This window comes from Aplidium turbinatum, chromosome 5 (assembly GCF_918807975.1).
Source record: "Aplidium turbinatum chromosome 5, kaAplTurb1.1, whole genome shotgun sequence".
Taxonomy (NCBI): Eukaryota; Metazoa; Chordata; class Ascidiacea; order Aplousobranchia; family Polyclinidae; genus Aplidium; species Aplidium turbinatum.
In genome coordinates, this window is record NC_137476.1 from 34,060,157 (window position 1) to 34,082,121 (window position 21,965).

At 37.7% G+C, this 21,965-nt stretch overlaps 1 non-coding gene and 1 pseudogene across 2 annotated transcripts in view; one reads left to right on the forward strand and one right to left on the reverse strand.

The window, feature by feature from the left end:
• Positions 1 to 1,721: 1,721 nt before the first annotated feature.
• LOC145771443 (U6 spliceosomal RNA) lies at positions 1,722 to 1,823 on the forward strand. Its single transcript, XR_014289231.1, has one exon. It is a non-coding gene; the product is annotated as a U6 spliceosomal RNA (small nuclear RNA).
• A 3,179-nt stretch (positions 1,824 to 5,002) lies between these two features.
• Positions 5,003 to 21,965, reverse strand: part of LOC145770386 (uncharacterized) — a 24,953-nt pseudogene continuing 7,990 nt past the window's right edge. The window contains exons 2-4 of the transcript XR_014289145.1: positions 21,525 to 21,965; positions 6,077 to 6,289; positions 5,003 to 5,110 (exon numbers count right to left, since the gene is read on the reverse strand). The exon at positions 21,525 to 21,965 is cut by the window's right edge and continues 2,841 nt beyond it. The product of XR_014289145.1 is annotated as an uncharacterized LOC145770386 (transcript). The remainder of the gene's footprint in view (positions 5,111 to 6,076; positions 6,290 to 21,524) is intronic.

Below are 21,965 nucleotides of genomic sequence, written 5' to 3' on the forward strand. Positions count from 1 at the left end.
TCACTGCAATATTAAGTAAACCAGCTAAATTAGACGCGCTATTTTCAACGAGGTCTTCCCGCTGTGAGACAATTATGATTCAACAGAACGCATTGTTTTCTTCGCAATGTGTGAGAATTAAATCGAAAACCGATAAAAGAAAAGGTGTTTAATGGTCTTGGTCGCAGATATTGCCTGCATTAACGACGTCTCTTACCGCTATTATCACCTAGCTAACCTGACATCATTGTTTTATGCAACCGCTAAGGTTTGACATCGACTTCAACGATCATGGAATGTTACGTTATAAAAGAACGATTATATCCTACACGCAAAAATAAAAAAATGATTTCCTCTTTCTGTTTTGTCTCGTGAGCTTTGCATATTGCTCAACAAGTGCATAAAGTTTAGAATTGACAAGAAATAATTGAATTTGAAAATTAAGTTTGAATCACTGCAAATAAACGTATTCAAAAGTTTTACTTAGGCCGACGCGATTTCACACTCCGTAATCTACGTCGACAATGATTTTTAGTGCGTTCATTTTGAAAATTGCCGAGCTGGAGACAACAGCTTGTCCCGTGTTAGTTGAACTTGTCTTTTTGAGGTGAAAATCACTTGCGAACATCTCGACCTTTACTCGAGTATAGCCTACTGCAGGGGTCACCAACCTTTTTTGCATGCGGGCCACTTTGGCACTAAGGAGAGCTGTGGCGGGCCGCACTAATAAAATGTTAGGTAGGTTGACTCTTATGCTAGAAAAGAACGCATTTCGTACCCAGTATGCAGCGTTACATGTTGTTCATATTTATGTTAGAATACCGTAGCAACAAAATTAATCGAACAACGCTACTGCCAGGCTAAGCTCCTTTTACAACACTTTTGACTTTTTTAACAATGCCTAATAAATAGAGGCCACTTGTTTTGTGCACTTATAGCGAGGAGAGCGGTTTCATCAGAATATTTATCGCCAAGCAAGAGTGGTGTTGTTACTTCGCTTTGCAAAAGATATCTTGCAATTAACAGTTTCAGTAAACAAGGAAATGTTTGACACATCGCAATACAGGCAACAATAGTGACCTGCAAACATATCAGCGAAAAATAGGCTCCAATAACAGCGAAAAAGAAACCAGGTACCATCTTCTCTCGTGTTGTCGCTATATGTCAGGGCATCCGTTGGTTAACCACTGCCTGGTGTCATCGATGGAAACTAGGCCTTCCATACCATGAGGAGGTCTGTATAGCCTGCAATCCTTGATAATGTGTGCTGCCGTCTGCATTTCACCACACTCACAACCAGCACTCTCTGCTGACGAAAGCAAGTACCTCCACGTGGCCGCCCCCGCAAGTACCGACTTTGGGAAACTTAACTTGCTACAACTGTGGCTATAAAATTATGCGGAAGAACAATCATCAGAATGGCACCCCCAGACCAAGCACAGCGCCCTTGTCAGGGCGAACAGCACCAGCTGTTGTAGGTCAAGGAGTGACCACTCTGCAACTAAATGTTGAAGGCACCACCAACGCTAAACTAGACATCATCACACCAGGTAGAATGAAACAAACGTTTGTGGAAATCACCAAAAAATCGTAATTTATGAACAGTCTTCCCTCTAAAAAAGCAATGAGTTGGTTTTTCGTCCTTTTTGTGAGAATCTATAAAACTGCCTTTTATTATAGACAACTGTCACTTGCGGTGCTCATCAGCGTGGCAAGAATTTGTTGATCAACAACATTTTGCAGTATTTGCTTCGGCAGTACATATACTATAATTGGAACGATACAGATTAGCATGGCTCCTGCGCAAGGATGACACGCAAAATCGTGAAGCGTTCCATATTTCTTTAAAAAAAAACATTTTGTAGTACTAAGCTAAATATTTTCATAATACAATCAGAAAAAGTCTCTAAATTTATATGTAATATATTGCCAATTTATTATAAATTGAGTTGGCACACCGACCCACTTTGCCAACAAAAACTTGCATAAAGAGAACACTGCTCGTGAAACACAATAACGGTGAAACTAGCACTAGTGTTTACATGACATTTGCAAACTTAAATTAAGCAACCCTATGCTCACAGACAATTTCAAAATTCGAAAACAGACGTTTTAATCAACCACTGGGACAGTGTGGCTGGACATCGCATTGGAATAACTTTAAGCAACCCCCACCTTGAACTATAATCTGATTTGGTCGGTTGGTGGAATCGTATGCAATGCGAAAATATGCTTCCAGGAAAGTATTTTTTGCCTTCGTGCTCTTTAACTCCCTCAAGAAAAGTATTTTTGGTTATACTTGTACGCTGATACCTTGCGCGGGCCGCAGCGATACAGCGTGGCGGGCCGCATGCGGCCCGCGGGCCGCCATTTGGTGACCCCTGGCCTACTGTATTCAATAAAAGACTATAAAGACTTTCGATAAAAAACAGAAGAGAAAACACTTCGCCGTTGTCAACGCTTTGAAAGTAATTAGCGAAACGAGGTTAATAAAACTGATAGCGGGTTTTCACTCTGCTTGAGATCATGATTTTTTGCGTTTTATTTGGATAACTTCACTGTCTTGATCGTTGTTATTCACTCGCACGAAAAGGAAATGAATCGGCTTGTTTTCCAACAGTTCCAATTATGAGCTAACAATATCAAAATTTTTACGACTAGGCGTACTGCATGCGTAAAACTAATCCTTTCAAGCAGCGCTTCTAATAAATTCGGTTTGCGACCTATTTGTTAATATAAACACGACACTTAGCTTAATCAAAGACTATTTTAATTGAGTAAAATAGCGTTATGGTTATGAAGGTTTTTTGAAAAGTCGGCGCCTATGGAAAGAAATTTGGCACGGTCGCAACACCTTCAGAAAAATTTAAGATATGAAGGGAAAATAAAATAAAGAAAATGTTACAAAAAAAAATAAAATAAATTTTGTTTATGTCTATAAGTTAGTACTTTTGAATAGTTAAAATGATTAGTTTGGATCAACAAATGTGTGGCCTACAGCTTGGATTGAAAGGAAATTATCGGGTACCGTAGCCTAGTTATCCCGACCAGCAAAAATTTGTTCTAAGAACACAGTTCATTTTTACATTGTAGTAACAGAATGAAAAGGCTAACCAAATGTGTGGCCTATCGTGTTAACGTCGCTAAACGTTGAAATCTTGTAGAAAAGGGAACATTTGCTGACTAGGATACTTTGAAACTGAGAAACATTCACAGAAGCCTTTCGATTTGTTCCAAGAACCCAGTTAGCCTAACAGTTCATTTTTACATTGTAGTAACAGAATAAAAAGGCTAACCAAATGTGTGGCCTACTGTAGGCTGCCTACAGCTTGGATTGAAAGGAAATTATCGGGTGCCGTAGCCCAGTTATCCCGACCAGCAAAAATTGCCGTTTTTACATCGTTTTAACGTCGCTAAATGTTGAAATCGTGAAGAAAAGAGAACTTTGCTGACTAGGATACGTTGAAGCTGAGAAACATTCACAGAAGCCTTTCGAATTGTTCCAAGAACCCATTTAGCATAACATTTCATTTGTACATTGATTCAACGTCTGAATACATTATCTTAAAAATGCAACGTATCATAGGGCTTCTGTGAATGTTTCTCAGTTTCAACGTATCCTAGTCAGCAAAAGCACCCTTTTCTACACGATTTCAACGTTTAGCAACGTTAAAACGATAGGCCACACATTTGGTTAGCCTTTTTATTCTGTTACTACAATGTAAAAATGAACTGTTAGGCTAACTGGGTTCTTGGAACAAATTTTTGCTGGTCGGGATAGCTAGGCTACGGTACCCGATAATTTCCTTTCAATCTAAGCTGTAGGTCACACATTTGTTGATCCAAACTAATCATTTTAACTATTCAAAAGTACTAACTTATAGACATAAACATGATTTTTTTTGTAACATTGTCTTTGTTTTATTTTCCCTTCATATGTTAAATTTTTCTGAAAGTGTTGCGACCGTGCCAAATTTCTTTCAACTCAATAACTTACTTCGGTCACAAGCACGTTTTAACTTCGCGTTTTGTCGCTTCTACCTTTTTCTCGACCTTTGCTATGTTGACGTGTATTGTTTTTGATATGATGGTCAGAAATAAAAATAACTGAACTGACATGACGAATTTTAATTTAATAGTTCAAACATTTTATTTTTATTCCTTTCTGCACGATTTCAACGTTTAGCGACGTTAAAACGATGTAAAAACGGCAATTGTAATTAGGCTACTGTACCCGATAATTTCATTTTAAAAATTTCAAAAACTCGCCGAATAGGGCACTCGCCGAAAAAGGCTCTCGCCGAATAGGGAACTCGCCGAATCGGACTAGTCGAATCGGACTCGCCGAATCGGACTCGCCGAAACGGGCCATTCCGCACATTTATATGGTTTTTCACCAGAATGAGTTAGGTTGTGCCGTTTCAAATTACTAGATTGCGAAAATGACTTGTCACAAATATCACATATATATGGTTTTGCACCAGAATGAGTTAGGTTATGAGATTTCAAATCAGCAGATCGTGCAAATGACTTTTCACAAACATCACATTTATATGGTTTTTCACCAGAATGAGTTAGCCTGTGCCGTTTCAAATTACTAGATTGCGAAAAATACTTTTCACAAACATCACATTTATATGGTTTTTCATCAGAATGAGTTAGCTTATGAGATTTCAAATGACCAGATCGTGCAAATAACTTTTCAAAAACATCACATTTATATGGTTTTTCACCCGAATGAGTCAGCTTATGACATGTCAGATGACCAGATTGCGAAAACGACTTTTCACAAACATCACATTTATATGGTTTTTCACCAGTGTGAATTCGCTGATGTATTTCCAATTCAGATTTCCATTTAAAACTCTTACCACAAAAATTGCAACAAGATCGTTGCCTGAAGTGAATTTTTTCATTAGTATTCAATGCTGATTTGCATTGCAAATGTTCATAACATACATTGCAATTCAGAGTTTCCTTTTCATTTGATTGTATGAAAGATAACTTTTCTTGATACAAACATGGAGGACATTCCTTGGTGGTTGAAACAGTTTTTATATAATCTTGGTTCATAATTTCGCATGATTCAGGAACTTCAAGCTTCACAAGAACTTTTTCATGTTGATTTATACTGAAAGGTAAAATGATGATTAATTGTTACTTGCGAACTGATCGTGCAACTCGATAGCAACAGAAAGAAAGAGATGTGAAAAAGTGTGGGTAAAATATTATAATATGAGCATTAAATATCTTAACAAGGCCAACTTAGGGTGAGCAAAATTCAAATTTTATTTCAATTCTGAAGCAAAAAAAAATTGCGTTTTGTAAGATAAAACTACATTATTACCAGTAAATGTGATGTCCTGCTATAATGTAAGTTACTGCATAGTTTTTTAACCCAAACACAAACTGTTGTTTCAAACCTTTGGAAATAATCTTAAATTTAAACATTTTTTTCACCAAAACTTGTGTGTCAGCTGAAATTAAACAGCAACAAATACAAAAGTAACTCGAGGGAGCAACAAAATTAAGGGTTCTCTTTGTATGTTATATTATATTATCACAATGAGCGAGCTACTTTCAAAGTCATGGTTGGCAACCTCTGCATACATCACATTCCAGCCACTTTTCACGAAATTCTAGAATGGATTGCTGGATTAGATTTTTATTTGCCAATTCAAATACAATAATGAGTTAGCTTATGACATTTCAAATTACCAGATTGAGAACTTTCACAAAATTGAATGAGGCTGTTCACGAGGCATTTAGTTAAATAACATGAACACGTTGCACCAGCAATGTTATTTAAATTAAAACGCATCATGTTATTCAAATTTTCACAAATATCACATCGATATGGTTTTTCACCAGTGAAAATTAGTTTGCGCCGATATACAGTAAATTATCTATGCATGAAAACGGTTGATCACAAACGTCACATGTATGTTGTCTTTCACCAGAATGAGATGGCTTATAAGATTTCGAACCACGACATTGCAAAAATGACTTTTCACAAGCATCATATTTACGTGCTTTTTCACCAGTGTGAATGTACTGATGTCTTTCCATTTCAGATTTGCATTCAAAAAGTACATACCACAAAACGTCATTCAGAACTTCATTTTCAGTTGATTGGATTGGAGATGATAACTCTTCCTGATGCAAACATTGATAACATTCCTTGGTGTCTGGACCAATTTCCAAATGATCTTGGCCAATGAGTCCATAAGGTTCACATACTTCAGAAACTTCAAGCTTCACAGAGACACTTTCGTGTGGATTCATATTCAAAATTGGAGGAAACTGCAAACTGACTTAATAGTTAATAACACTTGTTTTATAATGAAGCAACTGAATGAAGCAGTCTTCGAAATTAGCCTCGGCAATCGGCAATTGCCGAGGCAGATGCATGAATGGCACATTAGCCTCGGCAATAAAAATGCCGAGGCCACACGAGCGCTTGTAAGGACCACAAGATTACAAAAATAGCCCGAATTTTCTCAGACCACACCAGACTAGGAGGTTGATTCAATCTTACTATTGCTTAATGTTTTTATTTGGGTTACTTTCTACTTCGCCGGCGCTTATAGAAATATCACCCTATTTGCATTGATTCAACGCCAGTAGACGTCAAATTGTTGTAAGCATTTACTCCTTATCGCGCTTCGCCTTCCGTTAATTCGTCCAGCTGTATCAGAAACGATCGCGCCGCTTTCACAACGGACCACACAACATCAACAGACGTCGAATACATGTAAGTAATAGCTATAGGTTAACACGTTTTTTAGGTTGAGCTTTGTTAATTGCAGTTTGTGATAGACGTCTGGTTGCGTAACAACAACAGGTGCAATTTTATGCGCTGACAATGCTCATGTGAACTATAAAAAAAGTTTGCAACCTTATAAATACTGGCTTAATTGTTACGCAAAAGTTATTCTTTCATCAAATGCTTGTTCTTTACCGGTGTCATTGCCAATATAAATCATGGTAAAGGAAGAGAAGATATAGCTAAAAAGTGGAATTTACCTACTATGGGTTATGAAACAGAGGGGACAGAAGGAAAAGTTAGTGTAGTATTTTGCAAAATTTGTAAAGAATTTTATGACGAAAACAAATCGGAATTAGAAAAGCTACGGGGCCCAGTTAAAAAAGTAGTACAAAATTGGATAAATAGTAGCCTACTTCGGCAGTAAAGAAAAGTAATGCTTCCGATCATATGACATCGCTCGTTCATGAACGGGCAGTTTTGCGTCTTCAAGCGTCTTAAGAAATGACGTCGTCGTCATTTCTTATTGGGCATTGTTGTTACGCAATACAACCGGTCGTGAAAATTAAATCGATTTGTGCTGACTCGAACGTTGAATTAACCCAAAATTAACATACTTCCCCCGTGAGTTATTTAACATGAATTATCGTAACAGCGTGGGTATCGCGTTGCTCGCTTTATCGCTACTTTTGGTATTATTACATCACAACAAATCAAACAATGCGGTCTTGATAGACTACTCTATTATATTTTTCGCTTCTCGTTTTACATGTTGTGGTAGCCTACAATTTTTTCGTAATAAACGTTCACAGCAATTGCCGAGGCAATTTCAACTTTTGCCGTTTGGCCTCGGCAACGTTTTTGCCGAAGTAAAAATATGCTAATTTCGAAGACTGATGAAGTAATATTTTCCTGAAAATCAAACAGAACAAAGATAAAAAAAAAACATTAAAAAATTATGAGAATGCAAAATCAACTTTGTCAAAAACATTATATTTATTGTTAAAAACATCACATTCGAAAGAAGAGTTTACTCAGATAATTAACCAAAGTCGATCATATGGCAAACATGTGAAATCAAAACATTCACAATTCATAACACCCGAAAATATGAGGTTGTAAAAATGTTATAACCCTGATGTGCACAGGGCTTGTCAAGGTGCGAACTTATAGAGTAGTGGTGACTGGAAAGCGATATAATTTAGATTTCAAAATATAGGCAAAACGTAATCTTTTTCTCATTAAAAAACTAAATTTTCTTTTAGAAAAACTAAATTGCTGAAATTGATAAGTGAATCTCGTATACAGCTAAGGTGTGTGGTTCATTTGTGCTGATTTAAATCCTTGCGTAAAAATGATTTGTCATTGGATCTACGTAGCTTTTTATCAGAATGAGTTATCATATGAGATTCCATAATACTAGATTGCAAAAACGACTTTTCACAAACCTCACATTTATATAGCATTTCACCAGAATGAATTAGCTTGTGCCGTTTCAAATTACTAGATTGTGAAAGACACAGGGTTTTATGAGGACGCCCCACTCTAGTAGTGAAATATTTGTCAGAAGGAAATCTGCTAGAAATGTGAAATTTCTTGACTTTTAGTTTTTATTCTTTGCGAATTTTGTAAACCTACATTTGTCATTTTTCTACCTTCCTGCCCTTCACAACAAGCATTTCGTCTCAGGTGGCGAGACATTTTCGTGCAATACTAGATATATATAATTTAATGTTAGTGCAATATAAATGTTAGTGCAATTACTTTGAAATGTAAAAACGCCGATAAATGCCTGAGAAAAAGTAATTTTTTAGTTTAGCATTGCACTGTGTTATAATTCAAAAATTTCAATTTTGAAGCTATTTTTGGGAAATTGAAACAAAAACCGACTTTCTGACGTTTTTTTTCATCTCAAACAATTTATTTCAATAAATTTGTTGGGTGAAAATTTAATTTCTATACGCACATTACACATGGCTACTATCTTGTAAAATATTTTGACTCTGTCATTTTCATAGCATTTCTGTTATTAGCGATTAATTAGCCCGGGCCTAAGATAGCCCGAGACGTGCTTTTCGCGTACAAAAACAGCTCGTATTAAAATGGGGTTAAAGTGCCAATTTGCGAAAATGTTGATTTGTACATGTGTATTTTGGTATGTTCCAGCTATTTTAGGCCACTATGGAGATAAAACTAGCAGTAAAGTTCCATGGCTTCTTGCTGAGCATGCAACCAAGGACAGCTTGGTTCTCCACGGCAGCCATTTGCCAACAAATCTGGATGTATTGAAATATATTTTTGCTTAAAAATACATTTGCGAAAAGTAATGAATCACAGATACATTCACATCGTCGTTCAAAGAAAACTGGAGATACCCTTACATCGCCACACAACTAGACATCCAGAGTTTGTTTCGTTGTTGAAATGTGGAAAAGTTTCATCAGTTGCATTGCAACTTGTGACAAAAGTCATAGAAATTGGTAAAGTGATTTTGTGTAATTGGTAAGGTGATCGAATTGTATGTCCGATGAATTTGCAGTATTATTATGATTATACTCCTATGTCAATATCTCGTAATATATAAGGTAAATATATCCCTCGAAGGAATTATAAAGAGTTGCTGCAACTGCTTCTCTCTGTTTTAAAAGGTTTGAAGAAGGAATTTATTTGATTGCTCTCCTACAAACACCTGGTGCAACCAACAAAGCCCGTTGGATGAATAAGTTGTTATATTGCTTAAAAAATCGTGTTCCTTGAAGAAGAGGTTAAGAAACAAAAGATCTGCAGCAAGGCCACCATTGCAAAGTTAAACGTCTTGACAAATTTATCTTGTCGTGCTATGGCTGGTATTGGTTGTTAGCATTGTGTCAAGTCAATGCAACAGCAAACGACTTGCACTTTTTTGAAGTCTTACACCAATACAAAGAAGAAGACAAGCTGGTAGCAGAGATAGCGCTAAAGTATTTCATGCTGCACACATGGTAGTTGTCTAGGCAACTTGCTCCCTTTGCCCATTTCAGCACCAAGACACCGCCAGCTGAGAAAGCAGCAATGGCAAAAGCAATGCTATCAAAGACCAGTTCCAGACAGCCATCAAAAAGATTTGGGGAAGGATTTGGAAAATTAAGACTGATTCGTGTTGCCAGCCACCAAGTTGGCTGATCTAATCAATGAAGATTCCTGGTTCCTTTGTGCGACACTAAAGCTTGGCCATTGTAAAAGTTTCATGGATGAAGATGTTCTTCAGTGGGACAGCTGTCCTTCATATGCAGCTTGCTGCAGAGTAGTAAGGCAGCTGAGAGTAGTGAATGATGCAGCTGAACGGGACGTCATGCTGGTCACAAAATGACAAAGGACAGGGTTCCCACACATTTTTATAAACAAATTCCTTACTTTTTCAATACTAAACTTAAAAAATTCCCAACCTGATTTTGATCTAAATTGTGCATTAACAGTGCTTAATCAATGAAAATTTCTGTGCTGTATTATTTCCAAACACAATCATGCACAGGCTTAAAATTGTATATCCGGACTCTATTGCATTCGAATCAGTATGAAAAATAATAATAATGTACAGTAGAAGATTCCTGTTTGAGAAAAAAAACTCTTTTTTTTCAAAGGACCTGAACTGAAATCAGTTTGGATAAACTGTCACATTTATACTAAAATTGCAATTCAAAGCCTCATTCCATCGGACATGGCAACCTGCCACAAGCCAAACCAAAACAATTAAAAATCACACTACTGATAAAATGAAGTAAGTGAAAAGAACACTGAACACCGTCTTTGTGATTTTGAACACTGAATCACAAAGACATTGTACAGTAAGTAAATAAGATTTATGAATGATATTGTCTTTGTTGTTGTGTCACAATCAGTGGCGTACGCAGGATTTTCTCAAGGGGGGGGGGGGCATTGAGAGTAGCGTAGCCAGGAATTTTGAAAAGGGGGTTTTTGACGACCAGCGGGCGAAGCCCGACGGCGTTTTTGCTTAAAACGACACCCAGCGGCGGGGGGTCTGGGAGGCCTCCCCCAGAAAATTTTGAAAAATTACTTTGAATTTGGTGCATTCTGAGACCATTTTCAACAAAAATGTGGGTATGAATATCCTGTAAAATGGTGCTGTCAGGTGGCATAGCAAAAGGATAAGATCATGTTTTCTTCGGTATTTTTCAGAAATAAAGCTAAGTCTCTATGTTTTCTTGTTGTTAATTCCTGGCTGAGATGTTTGAATGTTTGGTATTGGCAAAACTCGCTCTTTTAATGCAGTTTTGTTTATTAGGCTAGTTTTTTTAGACTGAAAGCATCATTCCCAAGCATAAAGAGACTGAAAGCATCATTTTCAATATCGTGACGTCACACGCGTGTCAAAGTGGGGTTGTAACCCCCAAGGCCTGACCCCTCCTCCTTGGCTATGCCACTGGCCATTGATATCCCAGACGTCTTCATGATATCCCAGTATGGTTTTAGTTTAGACTTTATCCATTTCTTTCTCAATGATTACTATAATAGGCTTACAGAACACTATGCTACATTGGCATACCTGGGGTGGGGTAGGTGGATTGGGCCATGCATTTCGTATTGGCTTAGTCTATAAAACAACATTGTTACAGTAATTGTTTTGACAGAGCAATGCAAAACATATTAAATGCCTTAAACTACGTCGTTAACTACTAAAACATTTTTAAGGGGGGGGGGGGCCCAATGGCCGGCTGCGTACGCCACTGGTCACAATAGTAGGTTTTAGTAATGAAAGGCCACCGTGATTGAGGACTGAGGTATTGTGGTTTTGGTCGCACATATTGCCTGCATTAACGATTAAGGCGATGTGAAATTTGAATGGACAAAATCGAATTATCACACAGGGTGACTACTGTTGTGTAGAGTATTTTTGTGAAGTTTTATGCAATAAAATCCAGTATCCGTAAACATGTAAGCGTTTTAGGTTAGTATTTTCTAATTCTTGCAAGGTGATTCCACAAAAAATACTATCACAACGCATCAATCCACGTGATCCAGATAGCGTGCTCTGAATGGCTAGTTAGGGAAAACGCGTTGTGTGCCGCACACACGCGCGCACGAGCAATTGCTGTCTGCTGCTGAGAGATTTATAGCTTGAGATGCTGAATTGCTGATTATTATTGAAGATAAGGCTGCAAAATTCAGATAAGAAGTTGTGTTCAGCCGAAATATTTGCTATGATTTTATGCTTGGTTGTTAAATAATGATCATTCAGGCTTCGGTTCAAAGTTAGGTTAGGCTAGGTTTTCCAAATTGTGTAAAGTAGGCCTAAGAGGCATTGTCTGTAATTATCAGGTGTTCTGGAATAAGAACTGCTTATTCAGGTGAAGTTGCTGTTTGTGGTTCTGCATTTTTGATATGTAGCTTTGAGAATGACACAAATAAAGTTCATAGTATTACGGAAGGCTCAGACAACTAAGTTTTCAGCACTTAAATTCTTAGTTCTGTGTACTGTAAGTGGGCTATGTTTTTTTTTACAAAAAATACATTAATCTCTTCACATATATATTATCGTTAGTTCATAAAGCTGACCTTGTTGTGGGTAACATTGTTAACTGTTAAATCATGCCTAAAAGTTCTAAAAAGAGAGTAAGAAGCATGGAAAACTTTTCTGTCATTGGACCCTCCAAGGAGCTTCCCACTGCTGATTTACCAACACTACGATATGTTCTTGCATTCTGTACTTTGTTAAAGGTGATACTCAAGTACTTTATTACTGCAATTTTTTCTCTGACAGGTTTTAATTAAGCTTGGTAGTGACATAAAACATAGACCAACTCGCATATCTTCGTAGGGATGAAGAGTAGTTGTTAAAAATACTAACATATAGCTTGCATGCATGAACAGTACACGTAGGCTACAATAACCAACTAGCAGACACTTTTCAAAACCTGAATGTGTTGAAATAATTAATTGCACGTTTACAGAGACAGAGCACTCATAAGGAATTAATTTTTCAGGAAGCTGGAAAAAAAGCTAACTATTCTCTTTTCAAATGAAGATCGCATTCCTAAAACAATTGAGGTTTCTCTTCTCCCAACGTTATCGTGGAGTAGAAGCACCGTTATACCAAATTGGGCCTCTTGACAAAAGGACAACGAAAATGCTTCAAAAGAGAGTTAGCAAAAAGGTAAGTTCTTACATACGGTATCTTTTCAAACTTTTTTGTCTAGTAATTTTCTATGAAATGTAAGGCTTTTATAAGTATATTCTTTGATAACAGGGTCATGCATAGACATGTCCCATGTTGTGTACTGGGGTTGGTCAGTTGTTGTCATTGACATGGCTCTTCTAACAACATTTGTTGAATGGAGCCATATGAGAAGGAGAATGGGTTACTGCCAATTCTACAACCCCACTTCACCATTGCAGATATAGTGCAACCAACTCTAGATAGTAGGTGGTTTAAGGATTTTTCGTTTTCCTAAAGCATTTCCTCGTGGGAAAGTGATTCAGATGTTCTGATTTATATGTCTGTAAAGGCAGGCTTGTGCTTTCACTAAAGCTAGTCGTGCAATGGCGAGAAGATTTTTCTTGACTATCACTGATTTTTACTGCCATTTGTCTGAAAAAGTATTTTTGTTATGTTTGGCATATATTTTGTTTTTCGTTGTGACAGTCAGAAATAAAAACAAACTGAACTGATTTACATGGATTATTTTGTGTTCTTTACATTTATCATCCACACAAAAAACTTGTTTTTCAAGAGCCTCAAGCAACAGCGAGGAGATGATTTCGCTGCAGCAAAGAAGTCACAAGTGATAGAGGAAGAGAACTGGAAAAAAACAGCAGTTTTCTGCAGCAATTGATGAAGAAATTGACTCTCCTTTCAAACCAGCTGCACCCGGTAGCCTACATCTGAATGTGGCAATGCCCCGGCATCCAGTGATGATCATGCTGTGCGATCTTTTTCTGTAAACATGTTAGAAAATGTTTGCAAAGGCACTTAACTCTTGTGATGTTTCTGTCCGCACTTTTACCCAACCAAAATTAAATTTGGATGCCAACTCACTGTGCTCTTTGATTGGGACCATGCCACGCTTACTGAGACTATCCTTACTTCACACTTGACCAAAGATGAACTAAAGGGTTTGATAAACACAAAGTTTGAATGCCCTCATTTTCCTGCCCATAATCAGGCTATAGAGCGCCTCATTCGGGAAGTCACTAACGACTGTGGAAGTGTTGCTGGCCATCAACGACGGGATGGTTTCATTCGGGCGAGAATTGCTTCGCATAGGGTCTTGCCGAAAGCAGACACGAAATCTGACTTTCTTTCATTGGCTGCAGTATAATGTTTTGATATTCACCATTGTTTCTTGTTCATTGTCTTTATTCTTCATTCGTTTGTGCACGTTTTACAAGCACATATAAAGTTGGTTAGTTGATGTGTAAGCTACCATTGGAGAGTTGCAGTTACTATATCTGTCAAAAAACAAATGTAAATCGGCGAAAACAATTGAATATTAATGCAGTGCGTTGTGTGAGTATGTAATACATATTACTACAACACAACCAAAGTGTCATCTTATGCACAGTGCATTCCTACTCTTGCCATAGAAGTGAAAAAGGCTTTAATATCATCAGTTTTTGCTGACCAAGCAAAAATAGAGTTGCCAGGTGATTGTTTAATATCTTACCGTACACCGCCAGCCTTTACCTAAAGGGGCAACTAGCAGTCGCATCATATGTAATTGCTGTTGTGGTTGTTAAAGTTGGAAATTTTTACAATTTAAAAAAGATAAACAAAGTTTTTTCGTCAAAAAATTTGTACCTGGCAACTCTGTGCTGGCAACAAATGCCAAGGATAAAATCGACTACATGTTTAAGGTTACTGAATATTTTTGCGTGAAATTTTACAGAAATACTCTACAAAGCAATAGTCACCCTGTGTGATAATTCGATTTTTGATTTTTTTAAATTTTTTGATTTTCACATTGCCTTATTAACAATGTCTCTTGCCGCTATTATCACCTAGCTAACCTGACATCAGTTTTATGCGGCCACTAATCGACTTCAACAATCATAGAATGTTACGTAATAAGAACGAAACTTTTACAAAGGCCGACGCTGTTTCACACTCAGTAATCTAGGTCGGCAATAATTTTGCCGCAGCAAAAATGCGTTAATTTTAAAAGCTGCCGAGCTGGAAACAGCTTGTCCCGTGTATAAGTCGAACCTGGCTTTTTGAGGTGAAAACTACCTGCGAAAAACTAAAACTCGAACTACACTCGAGTATATATGGTAATTAAGTAAAATTTTGAATGTTAGGCTACAGAACAAAATCGCACAAGGCTAAATTTTCATGTCAAGTTAAATATTTCTGCTTCTGGAGTGCCCCATAATTAAATGTCACGCCATGGTTACGCTACGCCACTGTCTGTACACAGTGTACAGTATAACTCCTGTTGCGAGTAGGCTAACCACAGTTCACCTAAACTGCTTAGTGGATGAACAACGAAGAATGATCAGTATTTAAAGCGCAGATGAACAAGAAAAAAAACAGTTCCCGAACTTCATTGAAAAGCTGCATGTTGCGCCACAACATTGTTCTTTGTAATACCGCTTTGAAGGAGGATTACGAGTATGAACAAAAGAATAACTTTTAAACTTCATTTTGAATTAAAAAGACATGACGTAATGTCTTCCATCCTTAGTTAGGCCTATCATATATTTTTTCATTACGTAATGTCTTGTAGGAATAAATTGAAAATCAGTATGATCACTCAAAATGAAAGCAATGGGACTACGAATCCTCACTAAATCAATCAATCAATGGTCTTGTTGCACCTAAGATGACAACCTTATATTTTACTGATCTCCGGAGTTGACGTAAACCTTAAAAGTCATGTCGACTTATTCTTGATGCCCCCCTTATTGAAAATTGTTCTTTGTAATAGGCTACCGCTTTGAAGGAGGATTACGACTATGAACAAAAGAATAAATTTTAAACTACAATTTATATTGAAAATACATGACGTAATGTCTTCCAACCGTATCACATATTTCTTCATTACGTAATGTCTTATAAGAATGAATTGAAAACGAGTCTATTCACTAAAAATGAAAGCAACGGGACCACGAATCCTCACAGAACCAATCAGTAAAAGGTCTTGTTGTGCCTACTGATCTCTGGAGCTGACGTAAACCTTTAAAAATATGGACTTATTCGTGATATGGGATTTGACTACATATATTACATATCGATTAATGGATATTTTGTTCCACTGAACTTCAAAGTCAAAACGTATTTGTTTACCACAACCAAACCACTTGTGACGATCGAATTTGTTAATTTATTATTCGATAAAATGTTTAGATGATGTCACATCATTACGCCGATTTGAGATATAACTTTATTCATGACGTCGTATGGATGAAAAACTTTTACAAGTTTTATACTCTGCTGAGATTAAAAAAGCATCATAAATGACAAACATTGGAGAAATTGAGTCTCTTTCACAACTTAAGAATTATCGAACAATGCAAAACTGCTGAAACAAAACGTTTTGTTTGAGTGAAAGAATCACTGCAAGCAACCAATGCCAAAATGCGCGCGCAAGAAGTCATGGGTGTGTGAGATATCAAAAATTTAACAGGTTGTTATTTTTCTACATCAATGTGACGTTAGTAACTACTTTAAAAAATCTATATCTTTGCTTCTGTAGAAAATCCGCAGCAAGCGCCTTTTACAAATGTTTAGTATCGGCCAGATTTTGCCGATACTGATACTCAAACAATGGCCGATATCACCGATATATCGGATTTTTTATCTACAATTTAGTTATCAAGGTTTTCCATACTTTTTCAATACCACGAGGGAGGTTTCACAAAAGTCCCGACCTTTTTCCGGTCTGGAAAACGGGTTTTCAAATTCCCTACTTTTTCCCTACTTTCCCGACTGCGTGGGAACCCTGAAAGCATATGTCAGGTGCAAGAAAAATGTGTAAATTGTGCACAACTAAAAAGTTGAAAAGCAGGACAAACAATAAATGTGAAAAGTGCAACATTTTCTTTTGCTATGTGAATGGCAGGGACTGTTTCCGATTGTACCACTAAGCTCCAATTTTGCAGCCTATAAAGTAATATGAAGTAGATAGTGAATGACAGATATGTAGATTACGTTACATTTAAGTAGCGTAATTTTATTACAGTTTCATAGCAACATTATATAGTTTTAGACAGTTTTTGTTGTGTAAAACTGGGAAGAAAATTGTCAAAGAATCTGAGAGCACAGAAGCAAGGTGTTTGTTTTAAAGCTTCGAAAATGCTCGGCAACTATTTTGCAAAACTCCATTTCAAATGAAAATGTTTTCATTATTATATTGACCTAACACGGTGGTTGCGTACTGTTTCCAGTGAAAGCTCAAAACAAAAATAACACTTACAAAAGCAGAATTTTAAACCTTCTTTTTATAATAGATATGTCGTTAGTCAAGAAGCCACACTTGTGTGGTACAGCTTCACAATACACTTCAATTTATCAATTTAGTGCGTTAGTCTACTCTCTACTTCTTTGAATAGTATTTGTCGCACAACGCATTCATTTGGATCATTGGTAAATTCAAAAACATTTTTCTAATGAAACATTCATTTACGAAGTTTTAATTTTCGAGTTTTGTATTAACCTAAATAATTTAACAACTAAAAAACAAAATAGTGTGCAGCCGACTTGTCACAAATATCGCATTTATATGTTTTTTGACCAGAATGAATTAGCTTATGCGATTTCAAACCACCAGATTGCGAAAATGACTTTTCACAACATTACAGTTATATGCTTTTTCAGCAGTGTGAAATAGTTTGTGTCGATTTAAGCCAGATATCACTAAAAACGACTTGTCACAAATATCACATTTATGTGGTCTTTCACCAGAATGGGTTAACTTGTGATATATCAAACTGTGAGTTTGCGAAAACAACTTTGTGCAAACATCACATTTATATGGTTTTTCACCAGTGTGAAAACGTTTGTGCTGATTTAAACTGACCAAATGTAAATATGACATGTCACAAATATCACATTTATATGTTTTTTTACCGGAATGAATCAGCTCATGAGATTTCAAACCAACAGATCATACAAATGACTTTTTACAAACATCACATTTATATGGTTTTTCTCCAGAATGAGTTAGTTTATGAGATTTCAAATTGCAAGATTGCGAAAAACACTTTTCACAAATTAACATTACATTTGTATGGCCTTTCACCAGAATGAGTTAGCTTGTGAGATTTCAAATGACCAGATCGGGCAAATGATTTTTCACAAATATTACTACATCGATATGGTTTTTCACCAGTGTGAAATCGCTGGTGTCTTTCCAGGTAAGATTTGCATTTAAAGATTTTGTCACAAAGTTTGCAACAAAATCGTTCTCTCAAATGAATTTTTTTGTGACTGATCAATGCTGACTTGCTTCGGAAATATTTATAACATATATTGCACTTTAAAGTTTCTTTCTCAGTTGGTTGGATGAAAGATAACCTTTCTTGATACAAATATGTAGGACATTTATTGGTGGCTGAAGCAGTTTTTAAATCATCTTGATTTATAATTTCACATGATTCAGGAATTTCAAGCTTCACTGAAACCTTTTCATCTTGATTCACACTGAAAGGTAAAACTACAATTAATGGCTTCTAGCCAACTGATCATGCAAATGAAGGCAACAGAAAGGATGGGATTTGAAAAAGTTTAATATGAGTAGACCTACAAGACATTTTGACAAAAACAAATTTCCGCAAGACAATCGACCAAGGTTAATTTGGCGAAACAACAACTCGACGTGGAATACATTTCACCGCAAGTCTACGTGCTGCAAACTACATACTCTCTATTTTATCTTTGTCCACTCTTTGTCTGAAAAAAAAAGTGTTGAAACGTACTATCTTTTCTTGATAAATTTTCGTTGTGAGCTGCACGATTCCATTAGGATAGTTCTAAAGTAATCTACTACGTCCTCTGTGATGTAAGTCATCCTACTGCACCTACAACTCAATACATTGTGCCTTATACAATACATTGCATATATAATACATAAGCTCACTGCTTGCAGTTTGAGCAATTTGGCAAGGTTGGCAGTAGTACCATTTTTGGTTACTGTTTAGGTACCATAAATGGGAAAAGGTCACATGGAGGACTGGAGGTATATATCTCCATGGCCATTCCAGTGTAACTACTGCACTGACAAGACTGGGAGGTCATCATCATCACTATATCTCTATGTATTAATCAATCAATTGTTTCGAATTATCTTACGCTGCCTTCGCATCATAACGCTGTTCTTGCCCGCAGAGATCAACCTCGCTCTGCTTTCAACGCATTGATCAACTCAATGCAGCCTCAAAATTTCCACCCCAATTTTCTACTTTTTCCTGGTAATGTAGCCTATCAGTGCCTCTGGTTTCGATCGCTAGCCTCCCCGACCCAGCTGGGCAAACCTGCCTCAACGTCTGGCCAGTGCACATCCGTGCTCGCCGAATCAAAGCTTACTCTTCTCCAGTGAGTATGTATTACATTCCCACCTATATTTTTTGTTTCTATTGATTAATCGAGCCTCTGATCCACATTTTCATTTGAATTTCGTCTGCTACGAGAGCCAAATTACCCTTAAATAGTTGACTCTCTTCCTCGTGGTAGACCCCATTTTATCAGCTCTGCCTACTGGCAGACCGGATATAAGAGTCAAGTACCTGCGCCGAGGTCGCATGAAGGAGACGTGGGCGCCGCCTGCCGGTCAATTAATGCCGGTTCCAGCGTCCACACGCGACGGGTCGCCCGGCCCGTTACAGGCCATCTTTCTGGGCAATGCAGAAAGAGCCTGTCTCCCTGGCCCGCTCCGCCATTCTAAATTTGCGGACGAGTCATGTAACGTTTTCGATCCACACTCTCCCTCCACAGGTACCTTGACTCCCCAGCCTGGCCCCCGCGACCTAAGCTGGTGGACTTACCCCTCCGGGTGCATCGTCACCCCTAAATCACGCCGCTCCCCGCCGCCGTGGGGTGTGGCAGGCCGGTTTTCGAAAAGTCTTTGACCTGGCTATGTTTGTTTGTGCTCTCTCGCCGTGTCAATCCTTTGCACCCGTGCGCTGTTGATGCGAATAAAACAGTTCAACACCCGGTGTGCACTGTCTGCAGTTATGGACGCTCTTGGCTTATGCCGATTGAGCACTTTACAGGAGGCACCTTGCTATGCATTGCGCAAAGCTCACTGCTTCCAGTTTGAGCACTTTGGCAAGGTTGGCAGTAGTACCATTTTTGGTTACTGTACCACAAATGGGAAAATGTCACATGGAGGTATATATCTCCATGGCCATTCCAGTGTAACTACTGCACTGACGAGACCGGGAGGTCAAAACGGTGTGCACTGTCTGCAGTTATATAATTATATATGTGCCATGTATAATACAATACATTGTGCCTATTCTATTTTTATCTGTGAAAAGGAAGTCAAGGCCACTCTTCACGTTCACCATGGAACCCCTTTCATGGAAAACACAGTCTTTCTATGGAAAACACAGTTTTTCTATGGAAAACACAAACTTTCATGCAAAGAATTCAATCTCTCACAGAGTACAGCCAAGAAGAATTATAAACAAGAGTTCATTCATTCATAGCTTGTCACGCCAGTGTCGGAGCCAGGTAAGAGCATTGTTTGTGATGTTTTTGAGGTCGTTTTCATCACATGAAGGGCTAAGGGGGCAGTTGGTGAGGATGTGCTTCATCGTCTGATTGTCTAGGCCGCAATCACACATTGGGTCAGGAGTCATCTTCCATCGGAAAAGATTGCTTTTATTTCTCCCGACTCCGCAGCGGGCTCTGTTTAGGCAGCACCACTCTCTTCTCTCAAGGGTGGGAGTTTGTTGTAGACTTTCGGAAGGACTTGGGATGGCAGGATGTTGTGTCCTATCGGGCTCAGTGGTCCACATTTCTAGTCGTGCAGCTGTCGCGCTTGTGTGTTCCAATGGGCCGACTTTGATGAAGCTTTTGCGTGACTTGAGTCTTGCTGGAATAAGTTTGTGTTCATAGAGAGGAAGGCGTTGGTCGGATATTTGTTTTACTCTTTCCTTTTTTGTAGCGACTTCTCTTCGGATATGAGGTGGAGCTATAGTTGCTAAGTTATAGAGGTCGGCGATTGGTGTTGGACGGAGTGTGCCAGTTATGATTCTACATGCTTGGTTTAATTCGGAGTCAATTACTCAATACATTTACGCAACAAGAGTTAAAAATAGCCAATGATGGAGACTTTTTATTGATGCTACAGTATTTTGCGGGTCTGCTACTATTCGGTGAGTCTGATTCGGTGAGTCCGATTCGGTTAGTCCGATTCGGTGAGTTTCTAACCTCTAACCCAAATCCCTAACCTTAAAACGGCAATGATAATTAAGCTACGGTACCCGATAATTTAAAAAAAAAATTTGAAAAAGCCCCCGTTAAGGGGTCAGACTCACCGAATCGGACTCACCAAATCGGACTCACCGAAACGGCCCATTCCGGTATTTTTCACCCAACTAGTGTGAATAAAATCTCAACAGTGTGAAGTTGTTTGTGACGTTGCAAATTACTAAAACAAAAAAATTTGTTTTATCATCTTCACCAGACAAAGTTGCCAACACGTAGCTTATGACACGAAGTAGTTCAGGGATTGTAGCCAATGCGTAGTACAGAAAAATGGTTTGTCTGATCAACAATCTAATGATTGACCAACAATGATTGCAGTTTAAAATGCTTATAACAATAACATACAGTACATACCACAAAACGTCATTCAGAACTTCATTCTCAGTTGATTGAATTGGAGATGATAATTCTTCCTGACGCAAACATGGATAATATTCCTTGGTGTCAGGAGCAATTTCCAAATGATCTTGGTCAGTGATTCCAGAAGGTTTGCATACTTCAGAAACTTAAAGCTTCACAGGAACACTTTCGAGTGGATTCATATTCAAAATTGGAGGAAACTGCAAACTGACTTAACAACACTTATTTTATTATGAAGTAACTGAATGAAGTAAAATTTTCCTGAAAATCAAACAGGGGAACTTAGTCAAAAACATCCTATTCATTGTGAAAAAAAAACAATCAAGAAATGAAGTATCTTCTGACTAGTGTCAAACCCACAACATCATCATCATCATAATCCATCGTCGGTTTGTTGCCCACTAGTGGGGGTGGCCGATTGTTTCCGCGCAGCAA